We start from the raw sequence: 9,223 nt of genomic DNA, 5'->3' as shown, positions 1-9,223 counted from the left end.
AAGAAACACTTCAGTGCTTCCATCTGAACAGAAGGTTGTTTCAGGTGGCCAGAGCAGGCAAGAAAAACCTTTAGCTGTTAATTTTTCAGGATTCTGCAGCAATTGAAGAGGTGGCAGCACGATGACGCAGACTAGGGGGGGAAAGAGAGATCTTCTACATGTCTGGAGAGAGTAAGGACTCCTGAGGTCTGTCCTGCATCCTCTACCTGACTACATGTCAGTGTGGCTTGATGTCTGAGGCTAAAACACTTGAATGAGGCTACAGTTGTGGAGCTTTAGTGAAAAATGCTTGAAGTTCACCTGCCTCCAGATCTTAGCTGGGCACTCTGCCCTCCCCATCCCTCCTGGATGTATCAGATTTGCTGAGTGCCAAGGATATTTGAAGGTGTCCACCTGCCAGAGACTTCCTAAGGATTTATTTGGGTTCATGAAGTGTTTGAAAAGCCTGAGTAAAACTTCTGTGCAAGGAAATGTGTTTTAATGCAAGTCAAATAATAAATCAGACCATCCCTAACACAAGTGAGATGGGTCTGATATGAGAGGGGTGGGCTGTGCTTCTCCTTCACTGGCAGTCCTGTGGAGCAGCTCGGTTATTCTGGTACTCGGCTGTCAGGGGTGGGATGTCCGTAGGGCTAATGGAAGTGTTGCCACAGCCCGTATTATTTTCCTAATGAAGCCCATTTTGTCATAGGGTATCAGCTGGTATCAGGCTGAAGTCAGTGTCTCTGAGCACCATTTCCAGATCAGGTTGGGCACTATTTAAAGCAGTCAGGTGTCCCAGGCACTGCCCCAGTGGTGGCCTGCACAGCACTGTTCCTTGGTGGGAAATGAGAACTCTGCACCAAACCTGTTTGCCAATCCCAGTCCCTTCCCCTCCAGCCATGGTGCAATTAGGTTTTCATTTGAATTATGTAAAAAGGACGGTGTCAGTCATTTCTCAGCACTGATTTTGTGGAAGGGCAGCTCAGTATTTCATGTCTTTAATATCCAGGGACAGTGTTTGTGGAACCTTCTGTTGCTGCCACCCAGGATAAGAAGCAGCCCTCCAAGAGAGACGGGGTGGCTGTAGTGGGCCCCAAAAAAGTGCAAGGAGAACACCAACAAGTGTTTGCATTAGTGGTTTCAATGGGGACAGGATTTCTTAATTAGCAAGGCCTTCTGAAAAGATCCTGGCACAGAACCATTGCTAAAATCAATCAGCAGACACATCCAAGTGGATTTCTGCTCAGCTAAAGGCAGGGAAAGAAATAGCACAAGATCTGCTCGGTGCTGCAGAGGGGAGGATTTTACTGCTGCTGAGTAAAGCCTGTGTGCAGCATCTCTGCATCCCGGGAAAGGTGGGATGACCCAGTGGCTGGAGCAGGTAATGCATCCAAAAGAAAGCGGGAAGGGGTGGGAAAGGGCAGTCCTGCTTTTGTGGAGGGTCATTAGTTCTCTCCCAACCAAGTACTTTGTGATGTGCTACGAGAGTGCTGAGGATTGCTGGTTTGTGTTCCTTGCCGCCAGGTCCTGGGGTTAGAGGGGCAGGAGCTGAAGGCAGGGCTGGGAGCCCCATGCTCTGCCTCCAACCCTGCCTCTGCAACAAGGGAAGCCCTTTCCTAAAGGTTTGGAAAGGGATTGTGCGCAAGTTCTTTCCAAAACTCCCAAATCAGGCTTCTAGCCAGGGTTTTAACCCTGCTCAGAGGGCAGAACACACAGAACCTGGCAGGATCAGGCCCTGCTTGTCTCTTTATCCCTTCTCAGCTCTGCTTGAGCAATAACCTACATTTTTTGCTTTGCAGAAAGAACATCTTGGATTATGTTGCTGCAAATGAGAGTTTTCAATCATGGTATCGGATGAAGTGCAGGTAAGCAGCGGGTTTAATGTCAGCTTTTTTGGCACCTTCTTTATTCTCTCTCCACTTTGCACAAAGAAACCATCTTTGTGAGGAAGTTCGTTTTCCTTTTTAGCCACAGCATTTGTCAACATGGCTTCCCAATAATCCTCTCTGTGCAGATAAAGGCGAGCTGGCAGCCACAGCGGAGCCCTCACCTCACGCCTGCTGCCCACTCTGGGTCATTAAGGGGCTTTCCCCTCTTTTGCATGGCAGAAACTGTACACATGGAGTGTACACATGAAGGATTCCAAATTCCAATGTGACACCCAGTTACCCTTAACTCCATCCTACTCAGCCCTGTGCAATTTAGGTGCCAAGGAACAAAAGCCCAGGCCCCAGAGGGTGTGGGATGTAGGGCCCTTCTGCCCTCACTAGGCAATCTGGGGCATCATCCACCAAATCCAGTCCAGGGTATAGGGAAGGGAAGAGAAACTTGGACTGCCTCCGTCCTTTCCGTGTTCATTCTTTTTGGCCTTTCAAGGCTCTCGGACCAAAGTATCGCTTTATATCAAAAACAACTACCACAAAGCCCTTCAAATCAAAGCCTGACCCAGGCCAGGCTGCACACTCTGTGGGTTGCCAGCACAGGACCCTGCCCAGGATTCACACTGCCCCAGCTCAAGCAGTGAAGGCAGGAGAAGGAGCTGACTCCCTGTGCCAGGGAAGCAGCACCTACTTTCACAGCCCCACGCCCAACTGTTTCCCTTTGGTGCCTGCTGGTTTGGAAGACTTTAACTTGCAGCCTCCTTAACTGCTTCATTTGTGCTATTTTGCACTATCCCACTCCCAGCAACATCCTCAAACTCTCCAGCAGTGTGAAGGCGGGTGAGCTGAGATGCCCCTGCTGCAGAGCTAAACAGCACAGGGCTCGTTTTACTGCTCAGAAATCTGTAAGGAATCAAGCAGGTCCACGCATAATCCAGTTTAAAAATCATAACAGAGGGGCTGGGTAACTGTATACAACACTGGCCTAAATTCATACATCAAGTGACAAACTGTAATGAAAAATTAAAGGGCCCTGCTTGGCACAAGCTGGCTGCTGTATGATTTGAATCCTGGGAAGCAGTCACTTCACATGGAGCAGCTCTGCCCGTGTCCCTCGTGCCTGCGCAGAAATGGTGCAGGGGTTCAGGCAACCTGCACCAACAGCATCAATTTCTTTCCCCCAGCTCGTGGCTGTTGAAGCTCAGCAGTGCTAAAACGTGACGTGGGCTCGCAGAGGACACGTGCAGCTCGTGGGGTGAACAGCAACCTGAACAGCTCTTCCAGCAGCTGGGGCTCCGTGTCCTTCTGGTAATAAGTTTCTCCTGGACAGTGTTTCAGGGGATTGCTAGGATTCGAGCAGAGAAGAGGCTGGCTGGAAGCAAGACAGGCTCCAGGTTTATCCTTGAAAGCCCCTGTGCTGCAGAGCCTGGGGCTGCCTTTGGCAGCCTGCCTGGAGGAAGATGTCGGTGGAGGCTGAAGGCTGCCTCGTGCTGCATGAACCCACCAATCCCCTCCTCAGCCAGCTAAGTTGGAGATAAATCTCCTTATTAGCAATGCATAAAGCAGGCCAAAATTCGAACAGCTTCTTAGGCAGGAGGTGAAGCAAAAGCTCAAAATAACTTAAAAAAAGTCCTTTCTGTGCTCCGGTGTAGAAAGCGGTTGTTTTGGAGCTTTCCCATGGTGTGCCTGGCCTGCCTGCTGGGAGAGAGGGGTGCTGAGCAAGCCAGCAAAATCAGGTGAAAAATAACCCCATCCCAACGTCAGCAGCAAAGCTGAGAGGAACCAGAAGTCCTGAGCTGTTTCGAAGTTGTGTTAAATAATAAAGCAGAGAAATGAATAAATTAGCTGAGCATCTATTTAGGTCAGCCCTCTCCGTTTCTCCCAGCCGCCTCCGTGTGCCTCCTCCCCGCAGCGATCAGCTGCTCGGTGCACGCTGTGCCTGCGGGTCCGCTCCCTCCTTGGGAACAGCCGGGCTCTCGGGAAGTGCGGCTTGAGCAGGTGTCACGTCGCCTGCACACGCTCACCCCATCCTTCGGAAGCGGCAGGCGAGCTTCCTTTTCCGTTACTGGGGCAAAAAGAAAAGTGTTCTGGAAAATCCCATTAAAGCACTAAGCGTGGGCTGCGCACACGTGGCTGCTCCCTCCCTGGCGCTGTCCCCCGCACCGAGCTGCAGGGTCGTGCTCCACGGGATGCAGCTGCCCAGGAGCTGCATCTCCCTGCTCTGCCTGCTCCATGCTGCCAGCCCGGTCATCACCCAGCCATTTCCCATTCCCAGCTTCCAACCGCGGCAGCACATTCACCTTTGCAAGCCATCGCTCCCCACCTTGCAGGTGCCCCGGGCTCGGTTATGTGATTGCAGTTGTCATCTGTTGATTTGAGGACATCCAGCAGATGGACCAGGCTGATTGACACAGATGGAGAATCAGCTTTTAAACCCCTAAGCTCCCCTCAAATGATTCAAATGCTTCCAGAAAAATGGAACAGCCATGCAGTCCTGTATATATGTCTTTATTTATGCGTTTCCCAAGCATGAAAAGCCCTCTTTGATGTTCAGAACATCTCGTGGCTGTCAGCTATAAGCAAGTTGGATAAACACTGACCAGATTCCACAAGGTGGAATTTATCTGCATCAAGGGCTGCTCCATCTCAGCCCAACTCCTGCTGGTCCTCCCAAACCCCACAGGTAGCTGGAGATGATCTCCAGTGATGAACCCAGCCAGAAGCAGCATCCAGGGTGTAGGCAATGGAAAATGAGATGTTTCTAAGTTTGGCCAGGCTTAGCTGGCTCCTCACAGGTCCCAGCCTGTGAGTCACCGGTACGTGGGCCACCAGCACAGCCTCCCCTCTGGAGGAAGGAGTGGAGGTGGAAAAATAACAAGAGGAAACCAGTTGTTAGTAGTGCCAGCTCCGGGGAGAGTGGGAGGAGGTGGCAGTCCTGGAGAGAAAGGTCAGGGCTGCATTGCAGGCTGCTGCCTGATTTTTCCTCCTGCCTTCATGGTAGGAAGCTGCTTACAAAAACACACTTGTGCAATATGTATGGAGGGTCTGGGCTGATCTGAGGGGAGAATGAAAGCCTCCAACAACAGCCAGGGGTGATGGAGGATTTGTTTCTGGTCCCTGCTCTCATCTCCTCTGATTTCTATTGAGCTGAACCTGAGTACCCTGTTAAAAGCGAATTTTGGCCCCTTGCAAACATTGTAAAAGATGCACTTTTCTGATGCACTGGGAACAGATACATCCAAAAATAAAATAAAAGATTGCAGGTCTCCAGCCTCTTCTGGAGCCTCAGCTCTCCTAACTGTTGCTAACTGGAGTGCACCAGTGGAGGACACAAACCTCAGCTACTGTTCCTATGTCCCTGCCATCAGCTCTGGAGCACTTGCAAGGCTGCGCTGTGACAGCTCCCCTTCCCATAGGGATATCTGCAGCTGTGGATCAGCACTTCTGCTCTCCATTGGCTTGCAAGAATTCCTTTCCCCCTGAACCTTCCCATCTGACAATTGCCACCAGTTGCCAGTGATTTTTCCCACCTCCTATCCCAAGTGCTCAGAGCCAGCTGTCTCTCCGCTGGCAGACTGGCACTTTCCATCAATGAAACTCTTTCTTTATGCCTTCAAAGAAATTATAACAGCTGTCAGGGGAAAAAAAGGCACAGCCAGGTAGGATGCCAGGTCATGGGGGAACCTGCTGTGTGAAACTTGCTGTTACTGGCTGGTGATGCCCCTTCTCCCTGAGTGGGACTAATTCTCCCACTTTGAGCCAGAGCAGGATCTGTTATGCTCAGGCTCCCTCTAGTGCCTCCATGCCCCGTTGTTCCTGGCTTCTCCGGATGCGTATCGGCCGTTTGTCCCCGGGGACTGTCCATCCATCGCCCTCGCTCTGCTCCAGCACCACTCGGCTTTACAGCACAGCCTGTTTGCTCACAGGCTGGGAACAGCCCTAAAATCGCCCCAAAGCCACCGGCACCTGCCAGAGTAGGGACCTCTCGAGGACCTGCCAGACAGCCCAGTCCTGGCTCTGCTTGCTGGGGTGAGGGAGGGTGATGAAGGTGGCCATATCCCACAGGGTGCTCTCCCTGATGAGGCACAGCCCTGCATGCTACAGCTGCACTTCAGTGGTGTCTGCAGAGTGAGGTGGGAATGGCTGGGGATGGGTGAAGTGCCTGAGCTGCCCTGGGAGCAGCCCAGGGTTGAAATCCTGTGTGAGCCATGAGGGATAGCCAAAAGCACCCCTGAACTCTCCCCACTGCCTGATAGGCTCCCACGAGGGAGCAGTTTTTAGGGGTGCCCTGCAGTCTGTCCAAGCAAAGTCAGCTGGACTCCTGATCAACACCTGAACGTGCTTGTCACTGGTTTTGTGTTCAGGGCGCTGGGGAGCTGTGCTGTCACACTGTGTCCATCCTACATGAACATGGCCTTTCCTTGTCTTCTTCCTGTGAAAATGATGAGGAAATTTCTTCATGTTTTAGGAAATGACCAGCCCCAGCCTCTGTTGAAGCCCTGGTAAAACTCATCCTGTCTCAGCTGTGGCATTGTCCATGCTGGACAATGGACAGTCCCTGGCATGACTGAATGGGGCAGCCACGGTAATTCTTTACCCCAAGTCAAAGTCACCTCACAGGGAGGGAGGAGGTAGGTTAGAGGAGGCTGCTGAAATGTGTCAGCATGAAAACCGTGACAAACCTGACAGAGATCAATCAGCATAAGTGTCCATGATGCAAGGACAGTGACCGAGATACAGTTGTCAAAGGCACTGTGAGATTTTTATGTTATAATTTTTTCATAACTGTTTTGCAGCTGGAGTAATTAATATCCTATTTAATTTAACAGCTCTTTTAATAGAGGACACTTGGGCTAACATGCACTAATTAAGTCTGTAATCACTAGAAGCATGACTAAAGGTTTTGAACTGGCCAATCATCCTCAGTAACACCATAATTAGAGGCACAGCAGCTCATCAGGGCACGGGAGAAGTTCAAGGGGGCTTGATCACTCAGCAGTGTACACAGGCCCTGATCCTGCCTTGGATCATCCTTTTCACCTCATACTCTGCATTGGTTTGCAGTGATTTACAAACTACCCTAAATATGTTATGCTCAGCCCCATGAACTGAATCTTCTTCCACGGTTTTATTTTAATAATTTGGCTTATGGATCTTGCAATCACCTGGGCATTAAGCACAGCTTCTCTAATCCCCACCTGTCTGACTGCTTATCTGAGTGGGCTAGCAGTAGCTGGGAAAGACTCCCAGGGAACTCCAACAGCAGTAATTGCAGCAAGACCCTCAAAAAACTTGGAAAAGGTAGATAGAGCCCTGAAGTAAACTCTTCTGTTTCTTCTTGCGGAGGAAGGCTCAGAAATTAGTTAAAAAGATCAAGAGTTTTCATTATCTAATGTCCAAGCTAAGGGGGCTGGCAGCCTTTCTGCCTTTTGAAATACAAAGGAGGCAAACACACCTCTGGGATTGAGTTCTGTCTTCCACTGAGCTTGGCTCTTTGTGTTATCAGGCAAGTCAGGGTTTCTCTCTACTGTTGGCTGCAATTAGCAGGTCACAGTGATGTACAAATATTTGAAGACTGCAGCTCACTACAGTGGAAGGAATTTTTAAAAAATCAAGTCAGATGTTTGCATATCAAAGAGGATTTTGAGCAGACCTTCATATTCCAGCTGCAAAGTGCCAGTAAAAGAATATTGCTATTTTCATCTATTTTTACACAACAGCCACCTAGAATGGGGATGGGACTGGGAAGTGAAGCCAAACACACTTTGCATCTTGGGTCTTGCTCAAAATAAGAGAAATATTGAAATTAAATTGCATCAACTTTCTTTTTCCTGCATATTTTCATTTCACTCTCATCAGCATTGCCCAGCTACCAAGGATAATCTATTTTCCCCTGTTTTTATAATAGGAAGACTTTGTTTATTGGTATCTGAACTTGAGGCAGAGTAGCAATTGCTCTGCAAGCAATCAGCCGCTGAAAAAAAAATGTCCAGTTCACTCTCTGTACTGACCACAAGAATAAATAGTCTCTAGGCCGTTTTTTTCAGTCTGTGTTACTTTAAGCAATTCACTTGTTCCTCTCATTGTAAAATACAGGCAATGCCATAAAAAGATTGCAGTATGTTCCCACAACACAGAAGAGCCTGAGCCTTTTCTGCTCGTTTTTCAGAGGTTCCCATTTCAAATGACAGCAGCCTTAGCCAGAAATTCTACAATTGGTCAACAGACACAACCCAAGGGGCTTGGGCAAGCTTGGTCTTTGGTTCTTTATTCCTGTGACACTTCACCATGGGAGATGTTTCAACCCATAACCACAAATCCAGTCTTTCCTTGAACACCTCCAGGGACAGTGGCTCCTCCACCATGCTGGGCAAACCATTGCAAGGTCTACCCTTTCCACAAGGAAATTTTCCCATCGTTGTCATCATTTTAGTATCTTTCATATACTAAAATACCTAAGTCTCAGTCCGTATCTTTTGCAGGACTGAAACTTTAGCCTCAGCATGGCCAGCATGGTCAGAACACGGCACAAACCCCTGCACTGTGCCACATCTTTGCTGAGCATGGGGGGTTTTGGGGATCACCGAGGCGGCACATCCAGATCCACTGTCTGAAAGCAATCAGAGCAGTTCGAGCCTCTTCACACAAACAAAGCTGCACGGCACTGGACGAACCTGTGCTGAGGAGCATTGCCTGTGTGTGACTGTACTGCCCGAGCGCGGCGGAACGCGCAGACAAACCGCGCCCGGACTCCGATGGGGCCGAGGGCCTCAGGCTCCCGCGGCGGCCGGGCAGGGCCCCGGGCAGGGCCCCGGGCAGAGCCCCGGGCAGGGCGGCCTCGGCTCTCGGCTCCCTCGCCCCGGCCGGCAGAAGCCATGGTCGGGGGGCACGTTAAGTGGGGGGACCGTGTTGGTGGGGACCGTGTTGCTGGGGGAACCGCGTCGCTGAGGGACCGGGTCCGCCACGTCGCTGGGTGTTGCGGGCCCTGCCGCGGCGGGGCCTTCCCGGGGCGGGAGCAGTGCGGCCTCAGCTCCCTCACGGAGCGGGAGCGGCGGCCGCGGGAGCCGGGGCGGTGCGAGCAAAGAGCGGCGCTGCGGGAAAACAACGGGGAAACTGCCGGGCGGAACTACAGGACGTGGGGTTCCGGTCCGGCCCCGATTCCCGGCTGCCCCCGCGGTGTCCCCTCTTTTCCGGTCCAGAGGCGGTGGAGACGAGCGCGGCTCCGGTAAGGGCGGCCCCGCCACCATCCGCCATCATCCGCAGGCCGGCTCGGGGCTGTCGGAGCGGGGCCATAGCCGGGGCTCGGGGCTGTCGGAGCGGGGCCATAGCCGGGGCTCGGGGCTGTCGGAGCGGGGCCATAG

General features: G+C 51.5%; 1 protein-coding gene across 1 annotated transcript in view; it reads left to right on the top strand.

Moving 5' to 3' along the window:
• Positions 1–8,962: 8,962 nt before the first annotated feature.
• Positions 8,963–9,223, top strand: part of RPL29 (ribosomal protein L29) — a 2,901-nt gene continuing 2,640 nt past the window's right edge. The window contains exon 1 of the mRNA XM_015641210.3: positions 8,963–9,087. The gene's annotated coding sequence lies outside the window, so the exon portion shown is untranslated. The remainder of the gene's footprint in view (positions 9,088–9,223) is intronic.

This window comes from Parus major, chromosome 12, assembly GCF_001522545.3.
Source record: "Parus major isolate Abel chromosome 12, Parus_major1.1, whole genome shotgun sequence".
NCBI classification, from domain to species: Eukaryota; Metazoa; Chordata; class Aves; order Passeriformes; family Paridae; genus Parus; species Parus major.
This window is presented reverse-complemented; position numbering and strand designations above follow the sequence as displayed.